Here is an 18,996-nt window from a genome sequence, read left to right on the forward strand (position 1 = left end):
CAAAGTCACTGTATTTGGGGCATAGGCCCTGTCTGGCATTGTTTCTTTGACACTTAAAATAGGTTTAAATGTGTGGTTAGCTCTCTTGGTTCTGACCTCGTCACTATGCATAGTTACTCTTGCATTGAGATTATTCAGAAAAACTGGGAACTTTTCAAAACTAACCCAATTTTATCTAGTAAAATGGGGGACTTTCCTAAAGTAACTTTTAGGAGAGGTAAAAACATGAAGAACTTGTTGGAACAGCAACGTTGTAACATCCCTAGAATTACAGTTATGACTAAATGTGAAAGTTGCAACTTTTGCAAATTTGTGGAGGTTGCTAACTTTTTTGTCATTAATGGCAAACATTATAAACTAAAATCGAGGTTCAATTGTAACTCCAGACTAGTGGTTTATTTAGCTAGGTGCCAGGGTTGTCTTGCATTTTACATTGGCAAAACGGAGCGTAGACTCCGTGACAGAATTTACGAACATCAATATGCGATTGCCAAAAGTAAAATTGACAATGCCCTAGCTAAACACATCCATACCTGTAAAGAACATAAATTTAAGTACATGGTTATTGATCAGGTTCTGCAGGACATTAAGGGGGCCCTACACCCTTACAGTTGGAAGAGTTGGAATTGTGCTGGCAAATCAGGCTGAATGCTTATAATTTCTCAGGATTAAATGTAACCCACTCTATTAGTAGTATTTTAAAATTAAGGAATCTACAGAGATGATTGTGTGCTAGTAGTGTGAGCTACAAGTATATATGTACAAGGTTCAATTACACACTTGTAGCGACAAATTGTTCCAAAGTGATTTTTTACTCAACTTAACTGCTTAGCTACTATATTTTACAACAGCAATGTCTTTGCTAAGTAATATGTCATTGATTTTAACTGAGTACACATTTCAGTATGTTGTATTATGAAGGTTTTTATGCACAATTATTTTTCATTATAATGATTTTGTATACTAATGATTTTTTACTAGTAAAACACAAACAGTTTAATTTTCCTGCATAAAGTTGGTTCTATTCTTTGTGAAATTATTACATTTTTTATGAATGAAGTATGCCTTTAAAATTCTCCTAGCTATGTATTACATTGTAACAAGATTGGTTAAATGTGACCACCTGATGCTTTATATAGAAGCTTTGAATTGTAGTACATTGTTTCTGAAGAAGTTTGTGAGTTAAGCAAACGAAAAGCGCTTCAAATTCAATAAATCTAAGTGTGATTTTAGACTTCAGCAGCTTGTCATGACAGTGTTTGTTTCGTTTTTAAAGTTTGGTGTGCCTAATCTGTTCAGCAGTTTGTTACTAGATTAAGCTAATGGCCTAACCTGGTCATTCCCCTATGCAAGAATTACAAGAAACACACTATTTTTTTCTTTTGCCATGCGTTTTTCACATTGCACTGCCTACATTTCTTAAAAGTGAATAAGGAGAAAGAGAGAAGGGAAAAAGAAACAAAAAGAAAAATAGGGAGCACCTATTTATATTAGTATCCCCATTACACTTAAAAATAACTGAAAAAAACTTTAGTTTGTAACATGGAAAGAACATCTTGCACTATTTAAATAGTACTACTAAAAAAAATATTTTACTTACAGTTAACTTTCGCCCTCTTCTCCTCTGCTGAGTATTTTTCTTAACATTAATGACATGAAGTAGAGCATATGCTTTAGAGTCTCCTTCAAGTTTAACAAAGTCCAAAAAAGTCTAATATTTCCACATTTCCCTTTTCTGTCATGTTTCACAAATATAATTATTGCATTGTAATCCCACGTGTCGATTTCCAAGTTACTGATTTCATTCTACAAACATTAATGGCATGAAGTGGGCATATGCTTTAGAATCCCCTACAAGTTTAACAAAGTCCAAGAAAGTCCAGTTTCCAGATTTTCTTGTTTGATTTCTATCTCCTTCTCCCAAACATTGTCTCTGCTCCATTTCCCATGTACTCTCGACTTTTCTAGTCAATTCTTGTGTCTTTTTCTCTCTCTCAAGCATTTTCTGTTGAAACACTGGAAAAGGTTTCACTGGCACAGTCTGTCTGTGGTCTTTATTATCAAACAAGCAAGAAGCAGAATCTCCTTCTGTTTCACAGCTCATTTGTTGTTGGACAAACTTTTGTATTTCTTCTTTAGCATGTACTTTATCAAAAAATATGATTTTGTTTCTCCAGGGAAAATATTTTGAACATAGCTGGGTACATCACTTTTAATCTCATGTCTGCTTCTTGACATTCCCTGAATAATGGGATAAATTTACTCCTGTTCTCCCTGATGTACAATGAGTAGTCATTTTCTATAAACACTCTGGTATCTCCCACTTTTAATATTTTGTCCTTCTGCCACAGTTTCAACTCCTTCTGCTGGTCAGGTTGCATCTTTACTGTTAAAGGTCTAGGTTGCTTTCTCATAGCCACGTTTCGAGCATACACAAGATATACCCTTTCAAATAACAATTCCTGTTGTGGAATACCAGTACAGCTGCTTATTTGTGCTTTTATAAAATTAACACAAGCTGTTCCTTCCAGCTCCTTGGGTACAGCAGAAAATCACAGGTATTCCCTACGTGCTCTGTCCTCTAATTCTATTATTTTTTGAAAAAATCTCTTCTTGTGCAGTCTCATATTCAGCCAACAATTAATTTTAACCTCTGAGTTTTGCAGTTTTATCACCTTATCAGAATATCTGTTTAAAGCCTCTTCCATTTTCCAGCCTTTTAGTGTTTGAGTTGATATACTCCATCAGTGTTTCATTTATATTAGTCAGGTCCATGTGCACTTGCCTTGTACTTTCCTCTAGTTACTGGAAGTTATATCTGGAGCTTGTACTGTGTTTTGCTGAACTACAGTACATTTTCCAGTCAGAGTTTTTTCATTGCTTTTTGTATCAAGTTTTCCTTCAGGTCCTCTGTATTTCTTTTTTCTTGGCATCCAGGCAGTGCACATACTACCTAGTTACTGAAATTTAGGTCTAGCGGCTTTCTCTGCTAAGTTTCTGTTTTTACACTGGGAGAGCTAGGATTAAGATGTTACTAAATGTGCAGCCACCTTGGAAGTCTATTAATTAGCTGGATGTTATTCACTGTCAGCAAAAGAATTCTTTTCTAGTTGACCTTAGCAAAGACCTCTTAAAACTCCAAAAAGAACAAAAAATGAATAAACAATGCAATATGAGAGTAAAAAATAAAATAAATAAAAACAGAAGTAACCAACCTTAAAAGAATAACTCCAATCCAAAATCAAATTCAGAGATAAGAAACAATTAAATACAAAGAGACATCAGAAATGGTCAGGTAAAGAACAGCAAATCATACAGCACTACAGCGAAACAAAAGTGTCACTACATACTTCTATAGGATGAGGAATGCTGTTTCTCAGCTCCTCCCAATAATTAGCTGGATTTTATTCATTATTTGAAAGAAAAATATTTTAACTGACAGTAGGTAAAACCTCTTTAAACCCCTAAAAGAACAGAAAACTAAAACAAAACTAAATGTAATAAGAGTAAAAATAAAACAATGATCTCAACAAAACCATATATTAATGAGTTCAATCCAAAGTCAAATGCAGAAAAAGATCAGCAAAAGTCAAATGCAGACTGAGATCAGCAATAGGCAGGCAGAGAACAGCAAATCACAGAGCACTACAGCTGAATAAAGATGTCAGTAAATACTTGTAGTTAATTAAGGAATACTATTTCTCAGCTCCTCCAATAATGGATTTCTTTCACTGTCTGCAAAAAGAATTATTTTCTAATTGACCATTGCCAATGACTATCAAAATTCCAAAAATAAAAAACTAAAACAAAACAAAATGCAATATATGAGCAACTTTAAATGAATAACGTCAGTAAAAAATCAAATGCAGACAGATATCAGTAATAATCAAATGCAGAAAGAAATCAGTGATAGTCAGGCAGAGAATAATGTCACACATTACAATACCAAAATAATGATGCATGACATGCAGGTAAATGAGGAATACAATTTCTCAGCTCCTTTCACTAATTAGCTGGATTTTATTCACTGTCTGCAAAATAATTATTTTCCAACTCACCTATACAACTCCCCCCAAAAATAAAAATAAATAAATAAATAGAAAATAAAACAAAATGCAATATAAGAGTAATGATAAAAAACTAGAAGCAACCAAACTGTAAATGAATAACTCCAATCCAAAATCAAATGTAGACAGAAATCAGCAACAGTCAAATGCAGTTAAATGCAGAATCATATTTCTTAGCTAGTTACATTAATTTGCTGGATGTTATTGACTGTCAGCATAAGAATCCTTTTCTAATTAACCTTAGCAAAGACCTCTTAAAACTCCAAAAAGAACAAAAAAAGAAGCCAAAAAATGCAATATGAGAGTAAAAATAAAAAAATGAAAGTAACCAACCTTAAAAGAGTAACACCAACCCAAAATCAAATAAAAAGGTAAGAAATCAAATGCAAAGAGAGATCAGCAATGGTCAGGTAGAGAACAGCAAGTCACACAGCACTACAGCTAAACAAAAATGGTGCTACATATTTCGTAGGATGAGGAATACAATTTCTCAGCTCCTGCCAATAATTAGCTGGGTCTTATTCACTATTGCAAAATAATTATTTTTAACCACCACAGACTTACACATAACACAATTTATTCCAAAAATGTTTTCATTTCAATTATTAATGAGACTTCATCAGAATGAATTCCTTTAAATTAACAATCATATTTCTTTCAATTGACTTCTTTTCATAGCTTAACATGAACTACCTGTTGAACACACTGAAAATCGAGGAGGTACTGGTCTGTTGTGAGAAAGTTACTGGTTGGCTAGATGTAGAAGCAGAAGTGATGTCATCATTAAAATGTTTATTGGATAGTTCACTATTTTCTCTCATAGTATTGGCTGTTTGCAAACAAGGCTGTTTAAGTGTACTCCATACCACAGTCTCATTAGTTGAAAGGTGATTGGTGCATCTGACATTAAAAGATAGAATTATCGAGCATAATTCTAATATTAGGTGGAAAATAATGACCAGTTCATTGGCCGAGCATTTTGAAGAAGCTGGCCCATTACATACATTTAGTTTTAAGGTTATAGATGTAGTTAATAATAAAAATATAAGGAGAGGTGATATTAATAACAAACTTGAGACTAGGGAATATAAGTAGATTTTACAATTACAAGCTGATGTTTTTCCTGATCAGACCATAACATTGAAGCCTATTCTTCAATTTAAACAATCATGTCTTATGTAGGTTGTGTGACTTTAATATTTTCTTCTGTTCACTGAATACAACTTAATTGATTAATTATGTTAGTTTTTTATTGGCTGTGTGACATTTTAATACTGTATAAAATGGGTTGATAAGATTGTTGTTTTAGCAATGAGGAAGGGTTTTACACCTGAAAGCGTTGCATTAAACTGTTGTCAGTATGTTGTTGTGTTCGTCTTTTTATTTTAGAGAACAGCATGTCACACAGTACAACACCAAAATAAAGATGCATTAAACACTTATAGGTAAATTAGGAATGCTATTTCTCAGCTCCTCACATTAATTAGCACTAATTACCTGGATTTTATTCACTGTCTGAAAGAGAATTCTTTTCCAATTAACCTGTACAAAAAAAAAAACTAAAACAAAATGCAGTCTAAGAGTGAAGACAAAAAATGGAAATGACCAAACCTTAAATTAAAAACTCAAATCCAAAAACAAATGTAAACAGAGATCAGCAATAATAAAATGTAGACAAATATCAGTATTAGTTAGACTGAGAACAGCAAGACACAGAGAACTACAGCTAAATAAAGATGTCATTAAATATTTGTAGCTAAATGAGGAATGTTATTTCTTAGCTAGACACACTCATTAACTGGATTTTATTCACTGTCTGGAAAATAATTATTTTCTAATTGACACTATCCAAGATCTCGTAAAATTTCAGAAAGAACACAAAACTAAATCAAAGCAAAATGCAACATAAGAGTAAAGATAAAAACTGGAAATAACCAAACATAAATCAATAACTCGAATCCAAAATCAAATTCAGACAGAAATCAGCAATAGTTGAACATGGGCAACATCAACAATAGTCAGAGGACAGCAAGTTATACAGCACTAGAGCTAAATAAAGGTGCCACTAATTGTAGTTAAATAAGGAATGCTATTTTACAACTCTCCCACTAGTTTGGTAGATTTTATTCTAAATGATACCTGTACCCACCATTAGCTGTGGTAATGGACCTGCAAAGTCAATTTGGATGGCATACCAAGGTCCATCCGCTGGAGTTGCCCTTAGTAACTGTGTTTTTTTCAATTGAGCATTAACCTGCAAATATATTAAGCATTCAGCATGCACTAAATCACAGATTTTCTTTAACTGTGGATGCCAGTACTTGTTTTTTACAATGGGCCATAACTTTTGTGTACCCAAATATCCCACTACCTGATGATTAAATTTCACTAACTGTCGTGCCTGCTGGTACGGTATATAAGGAAGACTAGAACCGTCTTCAAAACATTTTGCATAATATTGCCCTGGACTTTCTCCTACAAGAGTACATTTTTCTAACAATTCCTGCAGTCCAAACTTAGTTTAGATCTGCAGCAAATCATGCTGCAAATTCTGAGCTGAAAATGTTTGCATGGCATGTACTGCAGTGGTTTTATCTGGTACACTAGAAAGGTGTTCTCTAGGATACAGTTGCATTCCTTTTTTGCCATCTAATCAGCATAGTTATTTAACTGAAAAGCTTTTACCTTTAAGATACTGTAGCAACCCACAAGGGACTGACTATGAACCAAATTCCAAATAGTCTGTACAACAGAAGCATGCTTGAATAGTTTCCCATGTTATCAACAAACCCTCTCCTTGCCCATGTAGACATATGCAGCCACAGAGAATTAACTATGTATGCCCTGTCTGAAAAAATATTGACAGGTGGAAAATGCTGTAACACATAAAGAACTGCTTCCGGTTCTGCTCGCTGAGCAGACATGTGTCCCGGTAACTGAATCAGAGTCAGCTGTCCCATAGAAGGACTTTCTGGTACTACTGCAAATCCAGTCCAATGTTGTCCATTGTCCCAAAATCGAGCACCATCAACAAAGATGGATGGCCTGTCTTCCTGAAAATCAGGAGACAGAATGGGCTTTTCTGGATGTGAAATGTGCCTAATGCATTCGTGTCATTTTCCTTGGGTCTATATTACAAACCCGAAAGATCTAAAACGTGAATGTATGTACATCAACACATAAACGTCGACATACATACACAGCAAAACACATAAATGACAAAAATCAAAATGCTGAACATGTTTCGTCAGCAAAATGCGCTACACAGGTAAGTACAAAATAAAAAATACAGTAACACGCTTATGCAGGGGCAAGCCCCCCTGCATCCCCCTTCTTAAATATACCAACTCCGAGACCACACGACAGTGGGAAAAAGGATATATTTCTTTATCCCTACCACTGCACTACTGGCTAGGAAACACGTTTGGCATTTTGATTTTCACCATTTAGGTGTTTTGCTGTGTATGTACATCGACCTTTATGTGTCGATGTACATACATTCGCATTTTAGATCTTTTGGGTTTGTAATATAGACCCATTTTCCTTCATATCCCATGAAGTTAGATAAGTAATACGTATCTCCTGCCTTTATTGTAACTTGCTTGACACTAAATAATGCCAACCATTTTGCAAACACTGCTTGACTGACATCATCAATCAGTTTATTTAGCTGAGTCTCATTTACCAAAACCTGTATGGTATAATGCGGTGTCTGTACTATAATGTCTTTGGAAAAAGCTGTTAGGTATTCAGTTTGTTTTAAACCCCAGTAAATGGTGAAAAGTTGCTGAATACACGGGTGATACCCTCTCTCAACATGTGTCATCTTCTTACTGAAAAATGTAATGGGTCATAAAGTCTTTTCCATTCTAGAATCAGAGCCCTGAGGCCACTCCTGTAAAAGCACAACAGAGTGTGTTGGGTCCAACTGCTGCCTGTAACACAAAGGGACATGTTAAACTTGGAGCTACTAATTCTGTAGCCTTGGCCAATGCTGCCTTTTAATCACAAAAAGCCGTATTTTCCTTTGGTCCCCACTCCAGAAAGGGTATTTCTTTCTGGCTAGAAAGCATGTCATACAGAGGAACTGCCATGCTGGCATAATCCTCTATGAATTCCTGATTATAATTCAGGATACCTAGAAATTTGTGCACATCCAGAATGGTAACCGGTTTATCCATTTGCAAAATTCCCTGCACCCTCTCTGAACAAGGAGTGCGCCCAGAAGGACATAAAATAGTACCTAGAAATTTTACTTCAGATGCCATGAATTGTACCTTTTCACTTTTAACTTTATACCCTGCCTCCTGCAGTGTTTGAAGGACCTGTGTCACTTTAGCTAAATGCTGTTCTTTTGTTTCAGACTGTATTAGTATGCTATCAATGTAATGCAGAACAGAATCATCAGATTCTAGACCTTGTAGTATTCATCCAACTATTTGGTGAAATATAACAACTGTTTTGAAACCCCTGTGGTAATCACATCATGACATACTCATGTTCATTTTGAAATGTGAAAGCAAACCTTTGCCAATCTTTTTCCTGCAGTGGTACTGCAAAGAAACCATTGGCTAAGTCTATGACTGTAAACCACTGACTTTGTGGTTTTATTCTTGCTGCTAGCTCTGGGACCCCTGAAATCAGATGAGCCCGGGGAGTCATGAATTGGTTCACTTTTTGTAAATCAATAACCAATCAGTAAGTGCCATCTTTCTTTTTAACTGGCCATATGGGTGAATTTGTAGGGCTATTTCCCTTTTGAATTATTCCCACATCAAGCCATCATTGTATGCAGTTTTGCAAGTCTGTCTCTGCTTCCTTTGGGATCGGATACTGTTTTTGAAATGGTGGAATAAAATCTTCATCACTACCTATAGAAACTGCTTCCTGTAGCTTCCCGCAGTCTGTGGGCCCTTGAGACCACAACATAGGGAACTGTTGTTTTACCTTTATCTATACTCCATTTTCAGTAGGGCTGATGGTACAGCTCTTTTCAGAACTGTTTGATACATGTATTGCCTCAATCATACACAACATGGGACCTTGTCCTTGCCATATAGTGCTATTAGGAAGGTCTACGACAATTCCCATTTTGGATAATATATCCATACCCAAGATTGTGGAAGTGCAAGAATTAGGCATCAAAAATACCCCTTTCACTGGTTTCCCTTGATGGGAGAATTGTACTTGTACAAGTGTATTACCTATGACTAGACATCCAGAGCCATTAAAACCTGAAATCCATGTATGTTTAGACAAGTCAGGAGGCAAATGTCTACCTGTCACTGAGACAGCCGCTCCTGTATCTAGAAGAACATCTTTCCACAGGTTCCCCTCTACTCAAATGTTGATAAGTGGTCGTCCATCTTTCCCTTTCTTGAAGTTAGTCAAGAAAGAGACTTGGGTGGGGGGGGTCACACCCCTATAGTAGATCTATTTCCCACCCTGAATCATCAGTGATATTGGACTGCAAAGGACATAATTGCAGTGTTTCCTTGACCTCTTCACAGTCAATATAAGAAGATTGATTAAGTTCATGATGCAAGGCTATTCGCTGCTGATAATTAGGATTTACTGGACCCTCAGGAACAAAGTCAGAAGGAACAGTTGTATCCTGTGTGCTAACAATATTACCTTGTACATTGATACTAGGTGTCACACCATCCCTTTGCTGTACTGGGAATACTGACTGTTGAGTGTATGTGGTATATAGGGGTTGTTGCTGTAGTCCTCTATTACTCTCTGTCACATATTGTTGTATAGTGTACTGCTGTTTGTACTTCTGGCTGCATTACCTGTTGCTGTCGTGGTACATGTGGCTTATCAAATTTTTTCAAGGTAAGAAACTTACCCTTTGCCTCTTGTTCCTGGTGCCATCTGTGATAATATTTACAATCATTTTAGTATGACCTACCTGTTTACAGGAATAATAAATAGGCTGTCTCTTTGGAGGATCCTCTATAGACTGAGTAACTTGAGAAGCTAACTGAGTGGTTGGGGAGCTGATGCTGCCCATTTTTGCCCCTGTATAACTTGCCCTTGACATGATTGTCCTGCTACCTGCTGTGGGACTTGCTGTCCCTGATTAATCCATCTCCCACACCACTTTCCCCTTACTTCACTACCAATGGGTGCAGAACGGGGAGTGTAAATCTTTTGCTTATGAATAGCATTATCTTTACACATAATATGGGCTTGCAGTAATTTATCTACTAACTCTGTGAGTGTATTTGAAGATTCCTCATAATAAGTTTGATATCCCCTGGGACACCTTCCAAATGGTCCAAAAAGGAGCACATAACAGCTTTTTGAAAACTGACATATTTTATATTTTTTCATCACAGCCATTAACTAGCATATATGCCAGCTGGTAATGTTTGGCATGTTCTTCCAAAGAATCACAGACTGTCATTTGAAACTGATCTAAATGTGTTGGTGTGAGAGATTGCCCCCTAGTGTATGCTAACAATACTGCTGTCATTCATAGGTGTTTAGTTTGTATTGGATACTGCTTTTGCTGAATATAAGCCATGAAACGCTGAGGAATAAAACTCAAGAAATAACATTCAAGTGTATTATTCCATACAGTGCCTACAGTTTTAAGAACCCAAGCTTCAAATGTAATCATGTTATTAAAAATACCTTTCTGTTCATCCCACTTAGGGAGAGTTTCTAACATCCTAGACTGATGATAAACTGCAGGAGAAAAACCTGCTGAGGCTATGATAGGACTGGTAACAGCAGTTTCTAATGCTTTAGACTGATATTTTTTTAACAGGGCTTGTAATCTTAAAAGATCTTGATTAGCTAAGTCTGCTGCTCTAACAGCCTCAGATTCCTGCGTCTTCAGCTGAGCTCATAATGTGTTTATCACCTCCCTTGCAACAGTTACGTCATGCTGTGTGTCAGCCAGTTGCTTGTCATATTTTTCTTGCAAATGGACAATTTTTCTCATTAACCCTTTTATCATACCAGTAGCTTTACTGCCTTGTTCAATCACAGTTTGTGTAAAGGTCTTAATTTCAGTCTGTGAGACTTTCAAAAACTGATAAAATTCTTTTGTACATTCAGCGGTGTCAGCATGCAGTTTACCAGACACATTCCATTTATCACAGTAAGTCTGAAAATGACCCATGAGGTCAAGATCTTTCTGGCTGCTAACTTTAGCAATCCAATCTTTAAACTCCTGCAAATCAGACTGTAAAGAACAAACTTTGACATTTGCATCACCCTCTAACAAATCTTTTGCAACAGGATATATAGAAACAGGAACCATTGTTTGTGTTTCAGGCATTACTTTATCCTGGTTTTGTTCCAGGCTTTGTACAATACATTTATGACAAGGAATGCAAAAAACAACATTTAAATAATTGCAAATAGCACATTTTTGTGCATTATGTGGCACTTTTGCCTTACGTACATACCAATCAAAGGTAGCAATCAATTTGCATAATGCTGGATTAGTTTTAAAATGTTTTAAATAGAAGTAATTGATTAATTAAATAATTTGAATTTTAATTGTTTTAATTGTTTTAATTGATTGGACTATATAAGGGCTGTGCTTTTTTATATTAGTTGTACAGTCTGAGGAAGCCCTTTTCAGGGTGAAAGCGCTTACTGAAGTGAATAAAGAACGTTCCTGAGTTTATATTTTGAGTTGGAGCTATTGTTTTTTATTCTATTGCTTGATTTTGTGACATCGTGGCTATATCATTCGTACAGGCTGCTGCGTTCCTGCACGGAGGTTGGACTGTTTGATTTTAACGTTATTTGTCAGCAGGAACGCTCTCTCGAGTGGGACGTTAACGTTTACTAAGTTTATTCATATTCTACTTAGTTCCGCTTTGAGAGCATGGCTTGTTTTGTGGATGGAGACGATATTGAGTTAGCGTACACACCTGACGCTAACGCTACTTCCGATCAGATGCTGGGTAAATTTCGGAACTGTGTGGCCGGTGCAGAAAATGTGCTATTACTTTTTGAACCGAGTGAGGAGCGTGGAACAGATGACGAGAATGCTGAAGAATTACTATTATTAGCAGAAGAACTGGATAAACTAGAGACTGAGTTCATGAAACTTAAAAGACTACAGCTGCAACGGCAGCATTTTGAGGCTTGTCTAAAGAAAAACATCATACCGAGAGGGCTCCGAGTCCTTAAAATGCCTACCTCAGGTAACCACTTTCCTGAACTTTTATTAAAGTGGCAAAAACTAAATATGGATTTAAGCTTCAATTATATGGAGCTTTTGATAGATTACCATAGACCGGAAGAGGAGCTTTTGAGAGTGAAAGTAACTGAAATGCATGCCTCTATTGTATCTAAATATAAAACCTGTAAAACAATTATGGGACTGGATAGGTTAATGGACAATGTACTATTATATGAAAAAAGGTTGTTAAATCAAAAAAAGACCAAGATTGAAAGAGATGTCACAGATTTTAAAAACAGACATGTCTTCACTTGGCCTAGGACTGTTACTAATGATGGACATACTAAGAGAACAGGTCTTGAGGTTATAGAGACTATTGATATTGATTCAAATACTGTAAAACATGACACTGTTGCTAGTAACAATGATGTAGTTACTATTGGAGATGTTGAAACCATACCTAGTAATATAGGAACAGTTAATGGTTTAAATGAAAATGCTAATAGTTTAAATGAAACTGTTAAGAATGTGAATTTATATCCTACTGTAATACAAACTAAAGGAAAGGGTAGGAATGGTGAAAACATTTCCAGTACGAATGTAATGGGTATGGTTAATACCATTAATACAAAAAAATGGAAATATATCAGTTGTAAAGAAAAAAGTAGTATCTGTTGATAGCGGGAAAGATGAGGACATAAGTACTTTTGTACGGGATGTCCCTTTCCCGATACAATCCCCCTGGCTCAGAGGAAGATCACGATCAATGAGCAGGGGGAGACAGAAAAGGAAATTGGTAGAGACAAACCAGGTGGGACCCACATTGAAAAAGATGTGGACAAGAAAAATAAATCCCTAGTTATGAACCTATCACATAAGAATCTTAGTCCTTACGAAGAACAAGTTTTAAGTAAGGGTTTATCATTTATACCCAGTAGAATGAGTGAAACTACTGATTCTATTATTGACGTTAAAATGTTTGTTAGAAACATACAATTGAAACTTGACTTTGGACAAGCTGATAAGGACAGAGTAACAAATACTTTCAGACCAATAAGTACATATATTCCAGCATTACATCCAGTACTTGATACATATTCTAGACTTGTAGAAAATGATTTGCACATATACTATTCTGAAGGGAAATTGAGAAAGCATAATAAGAGTAATTTGACCTATATGCAAAGAAAAGCATTACAAGATTTAAAGAATGACAATAGTATTATAATAGTACCAGCAGATAAAGGAGGACCAATTGTGGTTATGGATTCTGAACATTACTCAAATAATATGAAGGCGATGTTAGATAATGATGGATGTTACATAAAATTAGACATTAATGAAGTGATGATTAGAATATTTAGAGTATATGACACTATTGACAATTTATTCAATAGAAAATTAATAAAGAAAGATTTTTATAAATTTCTTAAGGTTAATAACCCTTTGCTCCCTATCTTGAAAGGGCTTCCTAAAGTCCACAAAGGTCTAGAAAACCCCCCTATGCGACCAATAGTTTCAGGTCGAGGGTGGCTGATGGAACCTTTTTCGTTATTTGTTGAACATCATTTAAGAAAAGTAGTAGAGGACAATTTTAATATTCTGAAGGACAGTAAACATTTTTTACTTGATTTATATGACTATTTATCGAAAGGAGAGGATGTTAATGATTATTTTTTGGTTACCTTAGACGTAAAAAGCCTATTTACAGTGATACCCAATGCTGTAGGCATTGATAGTATTCAAAACTATCTAAGGAAGTACACTGACATGGATGTTCAATTCATTGAATTACTGGCATTGTTTTTGGAAATTATACTAGAGAATAATGTCTTTCTTTTTGAAGAAGATATATATTTACAAAATGATGGCGTAGCTATGGGCACCTCCTGTGCCAATAGCTACGCCAACATTGTAATGGCAGAATGGGAAAGAGAGAGCTTATTCCCTTCTGGGTCCTTTAAACAAAATGTTACTTTTTATAAAAGGTTTGTGGACGACCTCTTTCTGGTTTGGAAAGGAAGTGAGAATGCATTATTAGAATTTGAAAAAGAAATAAATAATTTCACCAATTTCTTACATTTTACTATGAATTATTCTAAGGAGTATATTCCCTTTCTAGATGTAAACGTTATGAAACTCACAAATGGTATTATAAATACATCAGTACATAGAAAAATGTGTTATTGCATAGAAGCAGCATGCACCCTAAACACATTTTTGATAATGTTATAAAGGGCCAGATTATGAGAGCCTCTAGGCTTAACCCTACAGAAACAGGGTTCAATGAAGAAATAGAAGGACTGAAATCTAGGTTGTTAGATAGATCATATAGAGAAAGAGACATTGTTAAAACAGTACAAGAAGTTTATGGTATGAGAGACACAAGAGCTCGTCCATATTTTTCAAGTAGATTAAATATAGAAACGGAAGATAATATAAATAATAAGGAATCAGAATTTAATGACATTTTGATTAGTGTACCAATTTACTTCACAAGAGATGTTAATAAAGTTAAAGATATCATAGAAAAGCATTGGCATCTACTAAGACTAGAAGATGACATTAGTGTCTTAGTTGGTGAGAAACCCAGGTTCTGTTACAAGAATAAACCAAATTTAAAAAGAACATTATGCCATAAAATTCGAAATGACCATCCTACACACCTTTCTAATACGACCCCTTGTAGTAGTTGTAATCAGTGCAGTTTGATTAACACTGATACAACTTTTAAGTCACCAGTAACAGGAAAAATTTTTACTTTCTTTACTGGCACTACATGTAGAACTGAGAATGTGGTATACTTAGCCCAGTGTTGTTCCTGTACAGCGTTTTACATAGGTAAAACGAATAGACAATTTAGAGAAAGAATAAGGGAACACAACTATAGTATAAGGATAGGAGATGAACGAAATGCTCTAGCCAAACATAATAAGATAAAGGGAAGTACACACATTTTTAGTTTCCTTGTCCTACAGGTTATTACTAAAACCTTAAGGGGAGGGGACCTAGAAAATTATACGTTGGAACAAGAGACTAAATGGATCATCAGATGTAGATCTGATTATCCTCCTGGTCTCAATGATAAAGTGAGCTTACACCCGTTTTTAAAGAAAAGGAAACTAGGAAGAGCTTTGAAATATTAAGACTGTTATGGTAGTATGTTTCTGTATACTAGAAATAGATAACACCTATAATGTTTTTATTATAGGTGTTTATGGTAAAGAAAAGATTTTGTTCCTGTACACTATACAATATTTATAGTTTATATACAGGAATGGTAGATTTTAGATATATAACAATACATATTTTATTTTTATATTTTTATACTATTATATATATTTTTTATGTCTAAATATGTATTTGTTTATATATTTATAATTCATAAAACAATGATATTTCATTAGATAATAATTATTAGATAAGTTGCTAGAAATGTATAAATAGAACATTTTATTATATTGAAATAATGGTTTAGCACCATCTGGTGGCATAAATGAAGAATTACTTGCAACTGAGTATAATACTCAGGCTGAATGAATGGAAGATTTTTTGTATGAAATATTTAAATAACTAGAGTAAACACATTTAGTGCAATTGATTTATAAATGGATGAGATCATTTATACATAAGGGAATGTAGAAATATCAGTAAAACTAGTTTTAAAACGTTTTAAATAGAAGTAATTGATTAATTAAATAGTTTGAATTTTAATTGTTTTAATTGATTGGACTATATAAGGGCTGTGCTTTTTCATGTTAGTTGTACAGTCTGAGGAAGCCCTTTTCAGGGTGAAAGCGCTTACTGAAGTGAATAAAGAACGTTCCTGAGTTTATATTTTGAGTTGGAGCTATTGTTTTTTATTCTATTGCTTGATTTTGTGACATCGTGGTTATATCATTCGTACAGGCTGCTGCGTTCCTGCACGGAGGCTGGACCTGGTTGACTTCTTTGAGTCAATCACCAGAGTTGTGGATGAGGGCAAGGCAGTTCATACAGCCTACCTCGATCTGGCCAATGCCTTTGATACCATTCCCCACTCAAGAATTATTGATAAACTCACCAAACTAGGCATCAACCCCTATATCACTAGGTGGGTTGCAAATTGCCTCCCAGATAGAACCCACAGTGTAAAAGTAGTGGACTCAAAGTCAGACTGTTGACCAGTCATATGTGGAATCCCACAGGAATCAGTCCTGGGTCCTCTCCTGTTTAGCATCTACTTCTCAGAAGTCCAGGCCAACATGGAGGGACTCTAGCTGACCAAGTTTGCAGTCAACTGCAAATTGGGAGCCATTATTAACTCCCCAAGTGATGTAGACAACCTACAGAAAAGCCTCACTGAGACCAATGACTGGTGTCGAAACCATGGCCTTAAGCTTAATGCCAAAAAAAGTGTCATCATCTCTTTTGGGAAAACTTCAGTTCCCACTAATTACCACATCGATGGGAACCCAATGAACACTGAAGGTGTTATAAGAGATCTGGGGACACAGTTTGACAGCAACCTCTCCTTCAACCACCATATTGCCACTGTGGTCAGAATGTCCTTCTATGTGGCACATCTCTTTACCAAGGGTTTTGCATCCAGGAAGAAAGAGGTCATCATCTCTCTCTACTCTTCCCTGATTAGGCCACCCATCGAGTATAATGCCCCATTTGGCATGTACCTCACTAGACACATGCAACAGCTGGAAAGGCCATAAAAGTACCTCACAAAGAGGATTCTAGGCCTTAAACACATGTCCTACATGGACAGACTCAAACAACTCCAGCTATTCTCTGTCTCATATCATCTACTAAGAGGCAATCTCTGCTTGACTTACAAATCCATGTCTGACCAAGCTCTGTTAGAAATGCTACATCTAAAGAAACTTCAATCCCTCAACCTCATTACCACAATCAACAGAACATGCTGGAAGGACAGATTCATAACCCAGAGATTGCCCATGCTCTGGAATAGACTTCCCATACATGTCAAGTAAAGCACCTCAGTGGCCCTCTTCAAGAGAAATCTTGATGAGTGGATGGGATCTAGAAAGTTCACCCCAGGGATCACTCCAGTGGCTGTACTTGATAAATGCACTGGGAACTAACATCGGGTGGCACGATGCCAGGGCACTTCTATGGGTTAGTCTTGTAAAGGCTCCAGGGCCATTAGCCTAGTGCACACCTATGACCCTATGAACCTATGAATAACTCCAATCCAAAATTAAATGCAGGCATAGATCAGCAATCATCAAATGAAGAGGTCAGCAATGGTCAGGCACAGAACAGCAAGTCACACAGCACTACAGTTAAATAAAGATGCCACTAAATACTTGTAGTTAAACACTGAATGCTTTTTCCAGCTTCTCATAGAAATTAGCTGGATTTAGCCATTTTCTGCAAAATATTTTTTTTCTAACTGACCTAGCCAAGATCTCTTAAACCTCCAAAAAGAGAAAGAAAAAAATTAAAACAAAACAAAATGCAATATCAGAGTAAACATAAAAAATGCAAGTAACCAACCTTAAAATAATTATTCCAATACAAAATCAAATGCAGACAGAGGTCACCAATAGTCAGGCTGAGAACAACAAGTTACACAGTACTGCAGCTAAGTAAACATGCTACGAAAGAGTGACTTTAAATGAGGAATACTATTTCTCAGTTTCTCCGATTAATTAGCTTGATTTTATTCACTGTCTGCAAAAGAAGTATTGTCTAATTGACCCTATCCATGACTTCTTAAAACTAGAAATAGAACAAAACAGAACAAAATTCAGTACAAGAGTAATATAAAGAAAGGGAAGAACCAACATTTACATAAATTACTCCAATACAAAACCAAATGCAAAAAAAGATCAGCAATAGTAAACTGCAGACAGAGACCATCAATAGTCTGGCAGAGAACAGCTAGACACATTGCACTACATCTAAATAAAGATGTCATTAACTACTTGTAGTGTAATAAGTAATGCTGTTTCTTAGCCCTTCCCACTAATCAGCTGGATTTTTTAATTGTCTGCAAAATAATTCTTTCCTAGTTGACCCTAGTCAAGACCTCTTAAAACTCCAAAAAGAAAAAAATGCAAAGTCTAAACCGAATGCAATTAAAGAGTACATGTAAAGAAATGGAAGTAACAGAACTTCAAGTTAATAGCTCATAAAAAAAAATCAAATGCTATTTCTCAGCTCTTCTGACTAATTTTCTGGATTGTATTCATTGTTTGCAAAAGAAACCTTTTCTAATTCACTCTAACCAAGACCTTTTAAAACTCCAAAGGAACAAAAGACTTAAAACTACATGAAGTATAAGTATAAATATAAAAAAAGGAAGATAACTAAACCTTAAATGAACAACTCCAATTGAAAATCAAGAGAAAAGATAAGCAATACACAGGAAGAGAAGAGAGAGTCACACAGCACTACAGTTAAATAACGATATCAATAAATACCTATAGTTAAACATTTAATGCTCTTTCTAGCTCTTCCTAGAAATGAGTTGGATTTTAGTCACTGTCTGCAAAAGATTTATTTCCTAAATGACCCTAGACAAGACTTCTTAAAATCAAAATAGTAAAGAAAAAGCTGAACCAAAACAAAAATACAATATTAGTGTAAAAATAAAAAATGAAAGCAATCAGACTTAACGAATAACTCCAGTCTAATATCAAATGCAGGCAGACATCATAATAGTCAAATGCAGATAGCGGTCAATAATATTCACACAGCACTACAGCCAAGTAAACATGCCAGTAAGTAGTTCTATCTAAATGAGGAATGCTATTTCCC

Source organism: Protopterus annectens, chromosome 5.part0, assembly GCF_019279795.1.
Source record: "Protopterus annectens isolate FY-2018-M chromosome 5.part0, PAN1.0, whole genome shotgun sequence".
Classification (NCBI taxonomy): Eukaryota; Metazoa; Chordata; order Ceratodontiformes; family Protopteridae; genus Protopterus; species Protopterus annectens.